This window comes from Halyomorpha halys, unplaced genomic scaffold (assembly GCF_000696795.3).
Source record: "Halyomorpha halys isolate HHAL.00 unplaced genomic scaffold, Hhal_1.1 Scaffold690.1, whole genome shotgun sequence".
Lineage (NCBI taxonomy): Eukaryota > Metazoa > Arthropoda > Insecta > Hemiptera > Pentatomidae > Halyomorpha > Halyomorpha halys.
In genome coordinates, this window is record NW_027109535.1 from 323,259 (window position 1) to 345,062 (window position 21,804).

The following is a 21,804-nucleotide window of genomic DNA, read 5'->3' on the forward strand; positions in this document are numbered from 1 at the left end:
TTTATTCATACATTTTATGAACAGTTTCTCACACACACACAAAATTACATGTATATACGAGGAGCGGGTGGCCCAGTGGTAAGACACTGTGTTACTAACTTCAAGGACTCGGTTTCGAATCTGTGACAAATAATTACTTTCTGTTTCACTGTAGCTGTGAATCAGCCCTGTGGATTTGGGAGTCTTCCAGAGCCCCCAGACACATACGTGATTCTGACCAAGTCTACTCCTTGCACAACCATTACTCTAGTAATAGCACTTTACAAACTACTGCATCCCTGATTCGAGGTTGTAGTGACAGTTTTAATTTTTTATTTATTTATTTTTTTTTTCCTAGAGAGAGAGAGAGAGAGAGAGAGAGAGAGAGAGAGAGAGAGAGAATTTCTTTTTGAACTTTCTTTTTGGCTATAAAAGGGAAAGGAATCATCCCTGAAGCAACTTCTAGAAGAGAATATGTTGAATCTGCCACTTATAAAGTGTAATTTAATTTTTTTTTTTTGTATTCGCTAATTTACATTTTGAGTTTCAAGTGATTTTTTATCTTTTTATGGTACGGACTAAATATTTTTATTGAATAGCGATCTGTCCGGATTAAAAGCCAATATTTATAGAATAATACCTAATAAGTTAGGTAAGAAATGAGAAGAGGGATGTAAAGATTTTTAATTTCAATGAATATTAAAGTATTTTCAAAGTGTGTTAAATATTATTCTTTATCATATATTGTTTAAGTCGAAGGATAAAAAGTTTCCGTAGAATGAAAAATGTTAATGATATTGACATATATAAACCACAAATAATGCCCAATTATAGAGTTAGTTGGATAACTGGATTAATAAATACTCTAGTAATAATATGACATATTTTGAAATAATGAATTTATAGTTAGTTAACTTGAAAAGTAAAAAGTTAATTAAAGTCAATATTTAAAGTTAATATATTGAAACTTAATGTTAAGTTAATTTAATAGTAAAAGCAATTGAATATTAATAATACAATTTTTATTGTTGATAACTTTAGTTTGTTGTTTTCAGCATTTTTATTGTTATTACCGATTTGTATTAAATTATATATGATTGTTTTCGACAATTCGGACTAAAAAAAAAAAAAATGTAAAAAGATAAAACAACACCTAACTCTATGGTGCAGCGGGAGAGACGTTTTTATCACATCTGATTTTTAAACAAACTATACAAATATGAATTAAAATTTGGAAGCGTATTTATTTTATTAATTACGTTATTGGTAGGTATTCTTAAATTTAAATTAAAATCATAAAATTAATCCTAAATGCATTCAAACATGTTGATATTATTTTGTTCTTGTTTGAATTTTCTTACTTTATTGAAAATGTAGTCATAATAAAATTAAAATAAATCATTTCAAGTTCCTAACAAACGAAAGTTCAGATAATTTCACAAGAAAATAATGAACTAAAAAAGTTTTGAAAAACTATTAATGACTGATTTTTTTTTTTGTAAATGCATTTATAGTTTTGCTTGCTACATTGATTTATTATTTACTTATTTATAATATTTAAGGGTATTTATTTTCCCAATTTCTTTATTGGTGGACATAATAAACTTTTCATTAATTTAATCCTTGGTGCATTCAAATATATTTAATGTAGGTTATTTTTTATTCTTTTCAGATTTTATTGCAAATGTGTGCAAATTGAAAAAAGATTATTCCAACAAACAAAATTTTTATATCTCAAGAAAATAGTGAACATATAAATAAACAATGCCTAATTATTGTTTTTTTGTAAATATGTATATAATTTTGGTTTTTAAATTGATTTGTTATTTATGAAGTGAACTTTTTTTTCTAATTCGGTAATCCGAATTTGTTCAATTATTCTATTACATTAATAATGCTAAAACATACTTTTAAATGTTCGAGAATCTCAATTAGAAGAAAGCTACTAATTTTCCGACTTAATTTTTTTTTTCTAACACAATTTAGAACATTGTCTTGGCAACAAAAATACAAGAATAACTAAAATTTGTATTTTAACTTTGGATTTTTGATATCGGTCATAATACCTAGCTTCCTATGTAAACATAGGCAAAAGTATATAGATGATTATTACAGAAAATAAATCATTGTTATTTATTTCATTACTATTTTCAATTATCGATTATATTTGAGTGAGAAAAAGTATAGCAGGATAAAACACAACGCCACTCGAATTATCAGGAGTGTGCATATTTCGGCCTGTTTAGCGTGCTCAAATTAACTCTAGCGTACAGGTTATAAGGGTTTAATTGCTCTCAGAACTTTATTATACTATACTTCGACATTAATGTATTATTTGCATATATTATTCGTATTGAAACGGTAGTCCCATTTTACTTGTGCAGAATGAAATATAAATAAATGAGAATTTAATAATGCTACACTACAGTAATATAGTTGCATAATAATTAATAAATTACACTTACTCCATAACATCAATAATAGAGCAGGAATAAAACATTATAATTAGTAATATGGAATAATTATTGCTATATGATTAATATATGCAAATAATACAATCGCTTCGATACGAATGGGCTATTCAATAAATTATTAAACATAATTCTAAGCAATTTCACAAAGGACGACCAATTAAAAATTCATAGTTTCACAATCTAAAGTAAAATAATAATATATCAAATGGTTTAATAATCGAAATGAATAATTAAATAAATCGCTTTTACTGTACCTATCAATACAAAACAGAAATATAACTGAATTCCATAAAAAAATAAAACAAATAGGTCTGATAAAATTAGGAGTCGTAAAAGGTAAATCATTAAACAATTTAGAACAATGCTCCTTTCATTTAAAAATATAACACTTGCCAATGATAGCCGCGAATATTTTTCATTAATTTTGCAATATGGAATGTTCTTTAATTTTGGTTCTATGTCAATAACAGAACGTATTAAAAATAGATCGACTATGTGAATGTAAATGATTATTCTTTACTGTTATTATACTCTTTGAGGTTAACATTTTTCTGCTTTGAAGTTTTCATTCATGATAATAATAATTACAAAAAATATCAGTCAAATGGTTAAAATATAGAAAGTTATTCTTCGAGAAAGAAGTGATTTTGATCGCCATTGAAGATCAACTTATTTTCCCTAGATCATTTAGAAGACATATTATTTAAGACGCAACAACACCAGATAAATATCGATTAAGATCAATAACATATCACTGGTGGATGCGGAGTGCTTACTAATACCGAAAACGACAAGGGGCAACAAATTTTGCATCGGGCCCTGAAGATGAAGTACAACTTAATTGATAAGATCCCATATAATAAGTACAACCCAAACAGAGTCCTCCAAAAAGATCCCCTAGATAGGTTAAGATAGTTAAATCGAGTAATATTAAAATACTGGCGGTTGAGCGTGATTCTGACCAAATCACCTCCTTGCACAACCGTTGGTCTAGTAACTGTACTTCTTTACAAAGTACTGAGTCCCTGACCCTTCTCGTGGGTTGTAGAGGTACAGATTTAATTTAATTTTTAATATTAAAAAAGTGCCTGAAATTGGAAAACTTTTTTTCGTACCCTCCAATTGAAAATAAAGAATAATTAAGTACAAAGATGTAACTTGCCAGGGTTCCTTCATTTACCCATGGGTATGGGTATAACGGCTATAGCGAGTGTACACTGTAAGTAGCTGGCGCCGAATGCACATTGATATTATGGTGAGTGTGGAGGGTTCGTTTTGCTGGTGGTACGCTCCCACCCTCCTAGGCAGCCTTACTTATCTGACTTCTCAAACAAACAATTAAAGCGCATAGGTTGGTCTATGTACGACATACCACAATCTCCCGAAGGGGATTATAAAACACCCAAAAAAGATAATCTTTCTCAGCTGGAACCGCCTTGCTAAGACACACGGGGAGCGACGGTTCTATATTACTTTTTTTTTTTAATTGGTATTTAGTACCTACGTATAAGAGGTATGCTATATGTATAGCAATTGTATAGCTGTGTATGAAGGATACCTTGGATTGCCTTTCAGCATTATAAGGTTAGGTGAGGGGTCAAATGAAGGTTTTTTTTTTTGGTTTTTTTCTGACCTCCTAGAAAAGATAAGAACAACAAATGAATATATACAAAATGAAGAAAGGAATGTATATAAGTTGGCAAACTAATACATCTTGGTTTGCCAGTGTGGCATTATAAGATAGGCTACCGAGTCCGCTAAAGGGGGTGTCATCGATGATGGCATGTGTTGCCTTGAGCTTACTAGGAATAGGGAGAATGAAGGTTGTATTTTTTTTTCTGACCTTCTAGAAAAGATAAATGAATATATTCAAAATAAAGAAAGAAATGTATAAAAGTTGGCAAACTAATACATCTTGTTTTAACTAATAAGGTTGTAAACTTGGTCGACGGCTCTATATTACTTTTGAAATATTATGGGAAGGAGAGACTTATATTTATAGTTGAATCCACTAATATTTAAAAAGCCCCTGAAATTGAAAAACGGCATCAAACCCTCCACTCCCGCCCTCCATGGTAGTCTTACTTATCTTACTTTTCAAACAGACAATTATAGCGAGTAGGTTGGTCGCTGTACGACATGTCACAATCTCACAAGAGGAGATCATAGCACACAAAAGTCTTGACAAGAGACTTACTTGAAATCCACACACAAGACTGAAACGACAACAAACTGCTCGTAGATTCCGATTGCAACAACACTAACTTGACAAACGCTCTAAACTTCCCATTCACTACAAAAAATTAGTATACACTACGATAATCAGACCAATTTGGACATATGGAATTGAGCTCTGGGGCTCCACCAAAACCATTCGTTGCAGATTTGACCCAAAACAGATATACCTCTTTTCATTCCAAACTCCTTAACTATCCTAACCCATTAATTCTTAATCTTTCATCCTTAACAATCCCTGATAATCCTCCGAGGCGTCTGAAAAGAAGATGGCCACGGGACCTTCTAATTTAAATTAATGTTTGAAGTACCACCAATGGGTGGTTCCTTCCCAAGATTTTCAAGTGTATATGAAACATACAACATATTTACCTATTGTATTATTTTTTACAGTTGTAAATTACATTAAATAAATAAATTTAAAAAAAAAAGTCATACATAAGGACCTTAATGTTCCATATGTAAGCGAACTAAACTGAAACATATATATTTCCTTCCATTATAAACTACCTACCCACCTAAACCCTCTAGTTTCAAACCTTCAAACCTCTTCCATTCCAGATAATCCTCCGAGGCGCCTGAAAATAAGATGACCACGAGACCTGCTAATATAAAAACTTTATTAGAATGCTATCAATGGGTAGTTTCTCCACACACCTGTATCACTCCGTTTTTATATTATATCAAATTTACTAAATGTATTATTGTGTATAATTGTAAATTTCAATAAAGATATTTTTTTAAAATATATTATTTATTCTCATTCGATCAAATGAAATACAAACACTTTACGGATCTATCTCCCCTACAGCCGATATTACTATTGGAAAGATATGTTAATGAGCTTGGATCTGTTAAGGGATACGCAAACAGTACTACGGGAGGGGGCGAAAGTGCTCAAGAGCACTAGATCACGGGCTGCTTGAGACAGAAGTCTGCTTTAGGCTGCTTGAAGCTGCTCCAGACAGAGCACACACAGCCTCGAGTGTGTAGGGCCAGCCATTTGCATCCAGATTGAAAAGCTGCCTTATTTGTTCAAAGGAGCTGCATATTCAAGGGGATCTGACCCTACTTTAAATGGCAAGCCTCTTCCGGCTCCTATCTAAAGCCCACGACATTCAGGAGCTGACCTGCCTTATTCTTTAATTATACTATTTTGCAAATATATTAATTGGCATTTAATTATAATGGTATGATACAGGCTTATATAGAAACTAACAACGATACATGTCGAAGCTAAGCGATATTAGTCAAAATCAATTGTATGAATTTCTGTATGTACCCTCAGCATTGGACCTTAAACTGTTTTTTATATGATTAAATATATGAAAAATGCGTCCCTTTCCTTAAGGAAAAATTCCGCGAGACCTTCGGAGAGAGAGAGTTCACCGTGAGAGGCTTCTGGTTTGGATCTCGCGGAACAATACCAGATAGAACAAGGAGCTTCTTAGAAGGCCTAGGTGTTAGTATTGGGGATATTGCGATCTTGGCGGAAAATATTATTTTGGACTGTCTGGGGATCATACACCATCACCTGGATGGGAATTAGCTCGGAGATTATTCTTTGTTTTATTTATTCATTTTAATATGTTGACCTCTCTATTTGTGTGTTTTAACGTATTTATTCATTAAATTATTTTATTTTATTAATACTATGTTTTCTTTGTGTTTTTTTTTAAACTTATTTATCTATTCAAGTGTTTCCAGTACCCGGTTTTTTTTTATTATATTTTCCTTTTAATCGATGTGTTATTCTTATTCTCGTAAAATGTATCTAGTTGTTTGTTCTTGGTAAACTGATCTACTGCTGTGACTATGAATGATGGTCTGATCTCACATTGCCGTCTAATATTGAATTTGTTTAGCGGGTCACTGAAGAGGATCTAAGATGGTGAATTCCGGGGAGCGAATTTGTTGATCGGGTGAATTCAATAATTGAGCAGAAATGAGAAGCAAAAATAGGAATGAGTGAATCATTTGTATTGGTTTTACAGACCGAAATGGATTGTAAAAGAAAACTGTAGGGGTGAAAAAAAATTGTTTATTATATCCTATTATTGTATATCTTTTTTTTTATGATTATACCATGTATGTGTAATGTATATATGTCCGATTACGGATTGATAAGTATGCTGTGTGAGATGGCAACCTAATGTATTTAGGCAGCTTAGATGAATAAATAAAGTATTTCTCTCTCTCTCTCTGTAACACAAGACGTTTTGCTTAGAGCTGGACACCTATCGTCCCAATAGGAGGTATAGTTTTTCTTTTGTTTTCTTTTTTGGTTTTTAATAATATTTAATATGAAGTGATGTTTTTGTTTTACTGTTTTATTCTAACGTATGTGGATAGTCCAGCTTGGGTAAATTGTTTGTTAAGAGTTTATAAAAACGATCTTTAACTCATCATTTCTATAAAATTACTATTTGTAACCGGGTAACTCCATAAGCAAATAAATAAATAATTATTATATTATTAATATTACTAGGTAGCGCTCTTCATGAGACATTTCTATCGTACATGTTCTATTAAGGCACCTCGAATTAATTTCAATTACTTAAACAGTGGCTATATAACATTTTTTGTCTAAACTATATGGTTTTTAAGAAATGCAATAACTACACATATCTGTCGAGTCAAATTAGACACGTAACTTTCAGAACTAAAATAGTGGCTTGTAACTGTGAAAGGAAACAATGTTTTTTTTTTTTTTGATAGATTTATTTACTGATAGATATTACAATCTGCCACACAGTTGTGGGCAAAAGGTATTAGTGATGAATGAGCTCATACATACTAAAAAAAAAATAATAAAATAAAATAAAAAAGTTAAAAAAAAAAACTCTGAAAATATATACAAACAAAAGAATAAACAAGATGAACATAATGAAACTATCTGTATGAAAAATAAATAAATAAAATAATATATACATTTAGTTTTTTAACGGATAAATCGAATTGCTGATATTATCTGACTAAGGATGACTTCTGAAGCAAAAATATATTCTATTTTAAATTAGTATATAAAGTAGATTCACTACTGTTGACTACGTCTATTTTGAACATTACAATACTTAGACTGATCTGGACAAACGGAGTTTAACTTTGGGGCTCCACTAACCCTTAGAACTCCTACCGTATCCCATCCTTACAATCCAAAATCCTTCGTAGAATCCTAAATGCTCCTTACTATGTCACAAATCTAGCGATCCATCAGGACCTCAATATGTTGCCGATTTGGCCAAAACCAGATACCAATCCTTTCATGATAAACTTCCTAACCAATCAAACCTATTTGTTCCTAATCCGGCTTCTCCTACGTTACCTGATAATCCAAGCAAAAAACATCATAATTATTACTTTATTATTCAGATTTTGGTTTAATAGTTTTCTTTTAATTGACTTCCAATAAGGTATCTTACTGAAGGCGGCCTAAAAAATAGAAATGCACCTTACTTTGTCACAAATTTAATTATATATAAAGACATTAATGTTCCGTGTGTAAACAAACTACAAACTAGTCCGAACCAGATATCAATCCTTCCATTACTAACTCCCTTGCCACCCAAAACTACTTCCTCTTCCTTTCCTGACCATCCTCCGAGGCGATTGATAAGATGGCCTCGAAATCTTCTAATATAGAAATATTATTAGAGTGCTACCTAGGTGTATCTATACATGTTTGTATCTGTACCATTGTAATCAAACATCACATTTATAAGATGTATTTAAGTAAATACAGTTTATTAAATAAATCAAAAATTCGTATCCATTTTTGTCTCAACACTTTTATTTTTCACCAGTCCAACGTTTCGGCTATTCTAGCCATCTTCAATATAATTTCTTCCTCACATTAATTTAAAGCTTCTTTTGCAGGCTATTCTGCCCAGGTCTTTATTATAAGTTATTATTCTTATAAGTTATTCTTATAAGTTATTAGTCTTTATTATAAGTTCTTTATTATAAGTTAAAAGCCTATTTTTTAAAAATTTAAAATCATTAATATTTAATTTTTCTTATATACGATTATCCACAATTAATACACAACCATATAACAAACCATTTATTTATTATATGGTAGTGTATTAATTGTGGATAATCGTATATAAGAAAAATTAAATATTAATGATTTTAAATTTTTAAAAAATAGGCTTTTAACTTATAATAAAGAAATTGACCTGGGCAGAATAGCCTGCAAAAGAAGCTTTAAATTAATGTGAGGAAGAAATTATATTGAAGATGGCTAGAATGGCCGAAACGTTGGACTGGTGAAAAATAAAAGTGTTGAGACAAAAATGGATACGAATTTTTGATTTATTTAATAAATAATTACCTTGTCTCAAGAAATTGAAATAATATAATTAAAGTAAATACAGTTGTCCATGTCAATAAATATATATTTTCTAAATATGTGGCAGATTATTAATTCAAAATAATACATTTATTTGTCTTACATTATACAAGAATCCGCAATGCATTATGGGCATAACATCGATTTATTTGAAGAATACAAAGAAAATGTCAGTATCTTTGATTAAAATTTTAAAATATTTCTAAAGGAGCAGAAAGAACCTATTTGAAATTCAATATTTGTTAGCCACTATATAAATCTTTCTTTGATGAGGATAGAGGGAACATAATGACAAGACGATGAAGGTACAAAGTAATGAAGCAGAGATTATCGATGCTGTTGGAGTCCCGGCAGGCTGCGCTAGTGTGCAAGGGCACGTGACCTGCCTGTCAATTCCAGCCCGTCTCTAACCTCTCTCTGTTTTTCAAGATAATTTATTTTATTTAAAACATATTCTATTAAATTAAGAACGAAATTAAATATAGTATACTACCAATTAGAAAACATTAAAACTTAATTTATAATAATTTACAGTATTGTACTAATCAATCTATTATAAATAACTTTATTTCACTGATTTAAAAACAAAACAGTAAAGTGGGTTAACTATGGTACAGTTAGGATGACTACGGTACAGTTGGGGTAACTATGGTACAGTTAGGGTAACTACGGTACAGTTGGGGTAACTATGGTACAGTTAGGGTAACTACGGTACAGTTGGGGTAACTATGGTACAGTTAGGGTGGCTACGTATAGTAAGTACAAGAACCGGGAAGAAAAAAATTATAAAAAAGGCAGTTATCTCACCCCAATTTTTGATTACTCTAATGAAAACTAGGTATAATTACTAGTCAAAATTGATGAGTCTGCCAAGTATAGGTAGGGGGAATAAAAAATGACAGCTGTTTCAAAACCTTAAAAAAAAAAACATTAATTTTTCATTCGGAGCACAATATCTTAAAAACTAACAACAGCACTAGAAAACCTAAGAGAACATTATTTGAAGAAGAGTAAATTTGCTAAAATATTTGTCCTAAAAGAGCGATTTACGTCCAATAGTGTTCGAGATATAGCTTTTTAAAAAGCAAAATTTCTTAAAAATCTACTGAAAGATTAGTAGTTGATTAATTTATTTTGAGAAATCTATATCTCAGGAACTATGTGCTGTACAGATGTCTATTAGCACTCAAATTAAAGCTAGTTTAATGGACTATAAAGAAGTTTACGACCTTTACATTTGTAGGAATAGTAGTTTTCATGATATTTGCTAAAATAAATTGATTTATAGTTGTTTGGACAATAAGTTTGATTTATGAAAAACATTATTTCAGAAACTATTGGACGTAAAGATGTCTTCCAGCGCTCAAATTAAAGCTAGTTAAATTTACTACAAAATAGGTAATTATGTTTATCTTTGTAGGAGTAGTAGTTTTTATGATATTTGACAAAATAAACTCACAAAATGTAAACGTATAAAATGCTGGATTTTTGAAAAAAAAAATATCTCTTGACCTATAAGACGCACATATAAAGGAAATTTAACTTACTATAAAGTAGTCTATTATAGACACTTGTCTTCGTAGGGGTAGTAGTTTTTATGATATTCGCATATGAATATGTTCGGCAAATGAAAATCTGTCCGAACAACTATAAATCAATTTATTTTAGCAAATTTCATAGAAACTACTACTCCTATGAAAATAAACGTGATAAGCTACTTTATAGCTCGTTAAACTAGCTTTAATTTGAGTGCCAATAGACATCTGTACGTCCAATGATTTTTGATATATAGATTTCTCGAAATAAATTCACTTACTACTGATCTTTCAATACATTCTGTACATTTTTATGAAATGTTGCTTTGAAAAAAAGCTATATCTCGAAAATTATTTAACGTAAATAAATCTATTAGGGCTCATATTTTAGCAAATTTACTCTACTTTAAATGAAGTTTCCTTAGGTTTTCTTGCGTTATTGCTACTTTTTAAGATTTAGAGTGAAAAATTAATGTTTTTTTATCGTTTCGGCACAGCCACCATTTTTCATTCCCCGTACCTATACTTAGCAGATTCATCAACTTTGACTAGTAATTATACACAGTTTTCATTAATGTTCATTTCCCAGTTTCATTTTCCCCTCTTGGGCTATTGTACTAATACAAGTTGCTTAGGGTTTCATGAGTTTGGTTTTTCATCATTCCTTTTTCCTGATTATGTGTTTTTTTTTTATGTTTTTTTTCACTTCAGAATAGCATTCTTCATAACATTCTACATAATCTTCCAAACTTCTGTTGCCGAGTCTTCGTGAGTTCTGGGGTATTAATTTGAGTAATTTTTCGTTGTTATAATATTCTGAAGTTGATCACGATTATAGATAGATAAAGAAGTCAAAGTTTTTAGGTTCTAGCATTTTTTTACGATTTTATTATTTCAATATTAGAAAATAGAATTTTATTGAGGGAAATCCCTCTAAATTAAACATTCTTTTTAAACATCTATTTCAGTGTAATCTAAATCTAAACATCTAAATATCTAAATCTGCTATGAGCTCCTCTTTATTTAACATATAACATGAACTTTTAAATTGGGCTGCTTATAATCCCATACTTATAACATTTGGCATGTTAAAACGTTTTACATTTATCACATCACGAATATTCCTATTATTGCCAAGCATTTAAAATAATTTTTGATTTTCCATAAAATAAAAGAAAAATCTATATTTTACCAATATCAGAAAATATATAAAATATTTTTTATTTTTCGTTTACTCTTATTTACAAACTACATTTTTTAATTCATATTTTCTAATAAACATGCACATATTTACTGGTTGTCTTAATAAAGTTGCTAAATTAAGCTTGTAGCTTGTAGATGAAGCTATATTAATTAAGAAGACGGTCCGAGTGGGTGGTGAAGAAGGGTATAAAAATAGTAGATCAACAATTTATTTATTACCAGCTATTTTTGTTGATTTTTTGCCACTAGCTAGAAACATCTTCCTACGACCAGTTGGATAAGGTCAACAATTAACCTTCAAATATAAACTATATATGTTTTTCTTTTGTATTCATCTTCTTGATCACTAAGCAGCGTAAGTGCAAACATTTTTCAAATAGGCATAGACACATTATAAAGTATTCACTGGTTTTTCATAAAGTCATATTGACCTACGATATTTATTTTTGTATTCTCTTGGAATTTAAACAATCTAAATTCTTTGTATCATACTACGGTGGTTGAAAATCCATAAATTCTTCAGGCTTTAATTAATGAAAAGAGTTACACTTTTCGTCTGATGCAGCCCAATTCGCTCCACCACCCATGAAGAAGTTCGTTGAATTAAAGAAAATCAACTACGAAGCTGATTGTTTATGAGTATTTAACCAATTCATTATTTTACATTATGATAAATATGAAAAATGAATTATTTCTCCTCACTAACATAGCATGTTTGGAATGATGCCAGAAAACTTTAATTGATGCTGAGTCCAACAGGTGTTGGGGCCAGGTCGAGTTGACTTTTTTAATCATTGTTATATTTTATTTTCATTTTTAATTTATATATCGATATTTACAAATGTATTAACAAGATACAAGTAAATTTGTTGTTAGTTATACAAATGACATGGTACAGACATGTGGAGAATCTACCAACTTGATAGAACTCCAATAACATATCTAGAAGAGAAGATCTCGTGGCCATTTTCTTTTCAGACACCTAGGAGGATTATCAGGTAATAAAGGAGATGCAAGGTTACAAACAAGTGTATTTCGGTGGTTTGGAAGTTTATCATGGATGAATTGGTATATGGTTCAGGCCAAATCGGCAACGTATGGAGTATTCTGAGCTAATAATTACATATTAAAGGCCGATATATACTGGGACATCACATCAACCTTTTTTGATAAAATTGACTGACCGAAAATTTCTCTATAAAATCAATTTTATATAATTCTTTCGGTTTAAAAAAAAACCTGTCATGATTTTTATTAAGCTCAGTATATCAATACAAAATTAGGTGTTCTTTAATGTCAGTCAAGTTTTATTCTCATTAAAATAGTCTGAAAGGGCTTAAAAGGGGATTTTTTTAAAAATTATTTGTCTTAAGTACATTTAATTTTGTTTATTTGAAATAATCAATCATCTCACATCGACAGCACTAATAAGAATTGGATAAATATAAGCTATGAAAGGATTTGTTAATTAACTTAAGGAGGTAGAAGCAAATTAATTGTTTCAAATTAAAGACATTTCCAGAAATACGATTAGCAGGGTGTATTTATAAAGTATTATAAATCGTATGTTAACGTATTATAAATCGTCTTTGGAAAGCCAAAAATTTCAGAAGAAATAAAATTTGATATAGAAGATATTAAAAGATAATGGAGAACGGGAAAATATGCATAAATAAATGAGATTTTCATTTCAATGGCCAAATTAAAACTATTGTTTTTGCTTTTTTATATAATTCAGAAACTCATTGTATACAAGCTGTATGCAGTTCAATGTTTAATTATTAAAGTCTGCTATGATTAAATGAAATGCGAATTTAGATAAGTGTTCATAATTATATCACGTATTCAAAACATCACGATGAAACGAAACTTCACATTTGTTTTGTAATGTTAATAGCAAAAATATGTTTTTTAATTAATTTTGAAAATTCATTTAATCTTTTTTTCAAAATTTCTAATTAAAATGAAAGAATTAAATATAAATAATGTATTTTTCTATATTTTTATTTTTTTTTTTTAAATAATTTTTATCAATTCAACATATAGTCAGTCCATGAGCCCGAGGGAAAAAAAGTAAGTCATTTCAACCCAATTTTTAATTGATTTAATAAAAAACATGTTTAGTTACTAGTCAAAATTGATGAGTCTGCCAAGTATAGGTATGGGGAATACAAATTGGTGGCTGTTTCAAAACGTTAAAAAAATATTTTTTCATTCAGAGCTCTATATCTTTAAAACTACATATAGACACCTGAAATTTATTCTATTTTGGTGTCTATATTTATTTAATATTTTCTAAAATTTCCTAATTTAATCTTTACTTTAAAATTATTTTATATCTTTTTGCTTTCAAATATAACGTATTTGATAACTGCCATTACCCCACTCTCTTACCATGTACGGTACCGGGAAAAATGGGTATCCTATTTCCTTTATTATTTTTCACCTTTATTTTATTCTGAATTCCTTTATTTTACGTCTTTTAGTGTGTATTGTATCTTTATATTTCTTTTTTCTCTACTTTTTTATTTATTATTGTTTCTGTTTTCTTTAATAGTATTATTCCTTTTGGAATACTTGTTTAATTATACTTTTCACTGCACATCTTTTTTTTATTTTAATTTACGTACTCTGGTAGTTTTTAATATAAATTTTCACATATTTTAAATCATATTATTGAGAATAAAATAAAATTAATTTTTATAAATTGTTTAATATGCTAATAAATAATAAACAGACAACTATTATGACATTTTCCTGCCCCCAAAATCAGCCATAATCCATTGAAAGGTCTCCATAACCAGCCCAAAACGATTTTCCATGTCCCGACAAGAAGGCCACCCCAGATGACATAGCATACATCGCCAGTTATGGAGAGGCCATCAGTCAATAGAAGGGCTGAGCTAAGAGGTTGGGTAACGAACCCTTCGCTTTCAGATGGATGAAGACCGATGCTAATGCACTCTGGAAGCGATACCCGCAGTTTTTGCTTCCCCGGGCTCTATAATATATTTCGGCTTGGGGTGGTTAGGGTACGCTGTGTCGGCAACTCTTCCAAAACATACAGTTTTAAGAATTTTATTGATTTTTATGGCACCTCATTTAATTTTTTTAAATATATATAAAATATGATATACAATTATTATTAATTACGTCGTAACATTATCTCCAGTATTCCGTTCTCTTAAATAAAATCAAGAATTTGAACATATATTTTCTAATAATTAGTTTTAATTGTTTCAGAAATTCATTCAAAGTCAAAACAATAAAATTATAGCACCACTAATTTTATTTCTGGTTTTTACTCCTGTTCATCATAGTAGCCCTGTAGAAAATATGTAGTTATTTCACCCGATTTTTCGATTATTTCAATGAAAAATATTAATGCAAACACGAGTTTGCTAAGTATTACAGTTAGGATACAAAATGGCGGCTGTTTCAGAATATTAAAAAAATCAATTTTTTAAGCGGAGTTTTATATCATTGAAAAAACTACTCAAGTGTTGATGAAATTAACAGAGCATCAATTAACTGCAATAATTCCGAAGAAAAGGTTTTTTATAAAACAATGTTTCATGAAATATATAATTAAAATCAGTATTTTGTGAATTTATTATGTCAAATATTTTATTTATTTATTTTAGAATTACCTGGGAAACTACTACTTCTATGAAGATTAAGGTCATAAACTACTTTATAGGACATTAAACTAGCTTTAATTTGAGGGCTAGACCTCTTATGGTTCCTGAGATATAGATTTCCCCTAAATAAATTAACTAACTGATGAATTTTCTTCTGAATTCATGTATTTCGATAGCTATGGAACAACACTGTTTGGTTCATATTTTAGTAAATTTACTCTACTTTGAACGATGTCCTAGTAGGCCTTCAAGTGTTGTAGGTAGATTTAACTATACTTGATGTTTTGAAACAGCCGCCGTTTTCCCCAACTATATTTGGCAGACTCATCAATTTTAGATAGCAATTATACACAGTTTTTATTAAATTAATCAAACATTGGGGTGAAACAATTGACTTTTCCTCCGTTTGGGCTCTTGTACTATAATCAAATGATTTTATTGCATTACCTAATTTTATTTTATAGAGCTAATTTTACTTTACAGCAAGTTTCATTTCATAATTCTAGGAAATTTAGAATAAAACGGGATGTCAATTGTGTCTTCAAAATAAGATATTTTCTGGGATATACGACATGTTTTTGTAATTGTGTAAATACGTGTTAAGTTACTGTTAAATGCCCGAAACGTATACCTTATTATTATCCCAAGAAAAAGGAAAATTCTTTAAAAAAAAAAATGCCATAAAAATTAAATTCGATCTGATTATTCACGAGTAATAAATGGAAAATGAGCGTAGTAATTTTCATGATATTTAGCAAAATAAATTAACAATGTGATGATTTCTAATTGTTTGGACAAAACTTTTTGTATACGAAAAACTATATTTCAGGAACTATTGGGCGCACAGATCTATGTCACCAATCAAATTAAATATAGTTTAATATTCTATAAAGTATTTTGTGATGTTTATGTTTATTGGAGAACTAGTTTCTATGATATTTTCATATGAACATAAAATTTTGTTGGAACAACTATGAATCAATTTTTTTTTATATATATATATACAACAAGTAAATTTGCTGTAGGTGACATAGTGACATGATAAAACATGTGGAGAATCTACCCAGTGATAGAACTCCAATAACATTTCTAGAGGAGAAGATCTCGAGGCCATCTTCTTTTCAGACGCCTAGGAGGATTATTAAGTAATAAAGGAGAAGCCAGGTTAGAAACAAGTGGATTTGGGTGGTTGAGAAGTTTTACATCAAGTTTGACTAGTAATTATACATAGTTTTCTTTGGAGCAATTAAGAAATAGGGCTGAAATAACTTTTTTCTCTTCTCGGGCTCTTGTTGTATTATAAAATGCCCTTGCCCAAAAAACTTACACCTGACTGGTCTTCCATTTATTCAGGCCAGCTTGTGCAAACTAATCCAAAAAAAACCATACGCACCCTTGCATATGCACGAGTTTTACAGAGTTTGGCGAATGTGTAGCAAGGACCTTTATACTAGATGATTGAATATTGATAATAACGGCGTTGCCTAGTTACGGATCGACCTAATGGTATTATTAATCAGGTCTTGCTAATTAGTTTATATTGCTATACAAGTCCCATACTGAATGTTATAGAAGGCAGTGTGAGTATTTTGTGTTCTTGGTATAGTAGCTATATATAGAAACCTATTATATACAAGTATGATTGACAGTAACTGAATTTGATAGAGATATTCGGTGTTGCGGTCAAATAGGAACAAAATATATTTATCTACTATTTATTTACCGATGTTTCCACCCACTTAGAGGGCTTTATCAGGGTTTAAAAAAATACAAAACAACTAAATACATGTTGACATTGTAAGATAATAAGATGACAATAAAGTAAACTAAGCTAGGCCCAAAAATTACGTTAAAATAAATGAAAAATTAACCAAAATAAATAAAAATAAAAAGTACATATAAAAAGGAAATAACAGAGTATTAGATTTAAAACGAACAGAAGACGAAATAAAACGAAAGTAGATAAAAAGGAAATAAAAAATATTACCCACTAAAAGGCGGAAAATGAAGGAAATATAGATCAAGAGCGAATAAATAAAATAAATATAAAAATAATAATAAAGAAAGAACAATACAGAACAACCCAACCGTCGAGCTGAGACATATTTACCACTCGCTATTTATCTCTCTGCACGACAGGTGGGAGGTTCATTTGAATTTTTTAAATTTCGAATTATAGATAGAGGACTATGAATCAACTCATATCTAATTTTTTTTTTTTTTTTTTTTTCATACCCTCCTATAATGATGTTATTGAATATCTGGTAGATACATATAGGAGGTATGCTATATGTATATCTGGGTGATGATACCTTGGATTGCCTTTTGGCATTATAAGGTTAGGTGAGGGGTCCTATTGAAGGTTGTTACTTGGTTGTCTGACGCTAGTGGATTATTGGAACGGTACTCATATCTAATTCAGTACCTTACTTAATTAAAAATACAATGCGAAATAATTTTATTGGGAATATAACACTAGCAATAAAATACACGTTAACAATTTTGATAACTTCGTGGGGGGATAGCTCAATTCTGAGCTCCTCAGGATAAATGTTTTTTTAATATTTATTTATTGCTATTTACAACATTACATTACAATACATTTAGTAAATCTGATCTGAGTTGAATTGGAGTGTTACAGGCGTGTAGAGAAAGTACCCATTGGCAGCACTCAAATGACGTTTTACATTAGCAGGTCTCGTGGCCATTTTCTTTTCAGGGGTCTCGAGGATTGTCAGGAATGGAAGGGGAAGCACGACTAGAAACAAGTGGGTTTGGGTGGCTAGGGAGTTTATAATGGAAGGAATGATATCTGGTTCGGGCTAGATCGGTTACATAGGGAACATTAAGGTCTTTATGTATGATTTTATTTGTGACAAAATAAGGAGCATTGAGGATTTTACGAAGGATTTTGGATTGCAATGATTGGATACGAAAGGAATTCTTAGGCTTAGTGGAGCCCTAAAGCTCAACTTTGTATGTCCAGATTGGCCTTATTACAGTCATGTAGATCAGTCTTTTGTTATGAATTGCAATTTTAGACTGTTTGTCCAGTAATTGCTGTAAAAGTTGAAATCGGCGTGCAGTTTACTGTCTTTTCAGTCTTATGTGGGAATTCCAGGTTAGTCGTTTGTGTATATGTAGTCCAAAGTAGCGGATCTAGTCGACAGGCGTAAGATCAACATTATTATAGGAGACTGTTGGGTAGTCGGTAGGTTTACGACGAGGGGTAAAGGTGATTTGTTTGGATTTATCTTAATCCTCCAATTACGACACCATTCTTCGAGGGCTGTGATATGGGATTGGAGAGTTTGGGATGCAATCAAAGGGTTAATTTTGACAGCGAACATACATGTATCATAGTGGTGGTGACATGAGGGATTTAAACACTGAATAAAGAAATAGTACAATCCTTAAAATATTATTTACAGTGATAATATGTATATATCACTATTTTATTTTGTTATTATTGTATGGTTTATTATATTTATATTGTTAATAATAATATTGTCACCAACAGTTTTACTACTGTTAATACTAATAATACTACTACTACTAATATTATTAATGTTACCAATAATATTATTATCTACAATATTATTGAGCAATCATCATTTTAAAAATTATGCAACTGTATCACAAAATGTATCCTTTATCAGTTAAACTAAATTTTCTTCGACCCATTTTCATTAATCCCCGTATTTATAAAATAAAAGTATTACTCGGTTATCATTAAAAACATTTTTAAATAACGAAGACTCGTCCTCCACTGGCTTTTAATACCAGCGGTTAAGAGAAGCGCCGGGATCTCCGGAGCCCAATTGCTCCGCTTGGATAGCTCAGTTCGGACTTCCTCAGGATAAATGTAAATAGGAAAGATTGAGTTAAAGTTGTTATTTCAGTTTAAGTTTAATTTTGTTTTTATTTATTCATTTAAATTATTATTATTATTATTATTGTAGTAGGATAGTCCGTGTGGTGGTCAATAAAGAAATAAAAATATTTAAAAAAGACTATTAATTGTTGACAAACTTTTCGGCCCGCTTTGCAGGGTTTCGTCAGGGCTGTCTGATTATAGCTCAACGGACAACTGTAATTATTATAATCATTAAGAAAACAACTTGACAGCCCTGAGGAAGCCCTGCAAGATGGGCGAAACCTTGGTTAACAATAAACAGTTTTCTATTACTATTTCGGTACCTTCATTGATCGTCACCCGGACTATCTACTTCTGACTATCAACATTCAATATTATTATATTATCATTTTCTTCAATTTATAATTTTGTTATCATTTAATTTACATATTTGAAAATATGGTTTGACTGAGCTCTATCACCCATCTTACTATTGTCTATAAATATAATAAAAATAATTGTAATATTACACAATAACAATAATAATAAAAAAATATTATTAAAAAAGGTTAAGTACAGCTATACTTGTTAAAAAATTTTATTTATGTTATTAGTTTAAATTTTTATGAACAGATTCGAAGCTTAGGACTCCATCTTGACAAGAGACTTACTTGGAATGCACACACAAGACTGAAACGACAAGAAACTGCTCGGAGATTCCGATTGCTACAACACTTACTTGACAAACGCTCTAAGCTTCCCATTCACTACAAAAAATTAGTATACACTACGATAATCAGACCAATTTGGACATATGGAATTGAGCTCTGGGGCTCCACCAAACCATCAAATTCCTCCCGCATCCAATCCTTACAATCCAAAATCCTTGATGCTCCTTATTACGTTACAAAGACCTTTACATCCCATTCGTTGCAGATTTGGCCCAAAACAGATACGCCTCTTTACATTCCGAACTCCTTACCCATCCTAACCCATTAGTCCTTAATCTCTCATCCTTAACAATCCCTGATAATCCTCCGAGGCGTCTGAAAATAAGATGGCCACAGGACCTTCTAATTTAAATTAACGCTTGAAGAACCACAAATGGGTGATTCCTTCCTATGATTTTCAGGTGTAAAGGAAATATTCCAAATATTTACTTATTGTATTTATTATTTTGTACAGTTGTAAACTACATTAAATAAATAAAAAATTATGAACTTTATTTATTTGATTTTATTCGTATTATTTTATGTAGATAGTTGGTGTTTCGGCCAAAATATGGTCCAATAATCGATGAGAACATATAGTTTTTATTACATTAAAAAACAAAACAAATCAACTCTTGTTTGTTATTATGTATAGTGCGGATATAAACCAGATGACTTCTTAGCGTCACATAGCATGTATACACATCTTATCCATTGCATCACTACACACTCGTATTTACCAGCATCATGGCCTTCTCCGTCGTCATCATTCTTGTCTCCAAGAGGACAAGGTAGGCGGACGTTCGTCCTTTTGTCGATCTACCTCCACGAGAACATCCACTCAGGACAACAATCACAGCCGGAGCCCCATCAATCACCGGTGATATTAAATCTTTTTTTTTTCTCTTTTGTTCAATATTAATTTTAATTTTGTAAGATATATATGTTTAGTTAAATTCTTTTTTCCTAATTTGTAGATTTTGTTTAAATGCTTTCATTTCATTCCGTTTACTTATTAAAGTACAACAATAACAACATTCTGCTGTTCATTTATTTCATTTTCTCTACTCTTCACATTTGGGCTAGAAAAGGTTTCTTTTGAACCCATCACCCGCCGTAATTGTAGGAGTTAAATTTATTTGTATTTCGGTTCATTTACATATAGAAATGTTATTTATTTTTTATTATAATAACTTTTATATATTTTATGAATTTGGAATGAAAGTAAGTATTTATCACTATTAACTATTGCCCAAGGTTGTGGCAGATACTTAACAATAAATAAATAATATAAAAAAATATAACAATTACTATCTTGCAAACGAAAAATGAAAATTGCCTACTTTATTATCTGGACACAGTTACTTCTGTCCATTCTTTTGGAAAACTCCAAAACCAATTAATTAATTTATATTAAAATACCTTTAAATAACTACTATTACACTAACTCATCCTTCACTAGGTTTTAATACCAGTGACGCGGTTAAGAGAGAAGCTCAGCGACATTCGTAAGAGTCCTGCTGTTTCCTCCATAAGTGAGTTTGGAGTTCTCCAGGCAGAATGGAAATAGGAATGCTTGTGTTTAAAATATTTTAAAAAAAAATTTTTTATTTTTTTTTCTCTTTCTTATTTTGTTTTCATTTAATTTATATATTTTCTAAATATGTTGTGAATGAGCTATATGATCAATATTACTGTTTTCTATAAATATAAGAAAGGTAAATGTTATATTACACAATAACCAAAAATAATAAAAGAGAGAGAGGGAAATACTTTATTTATCTATGCCGCCTAAATACATCAGGTTGCTATCTCACACA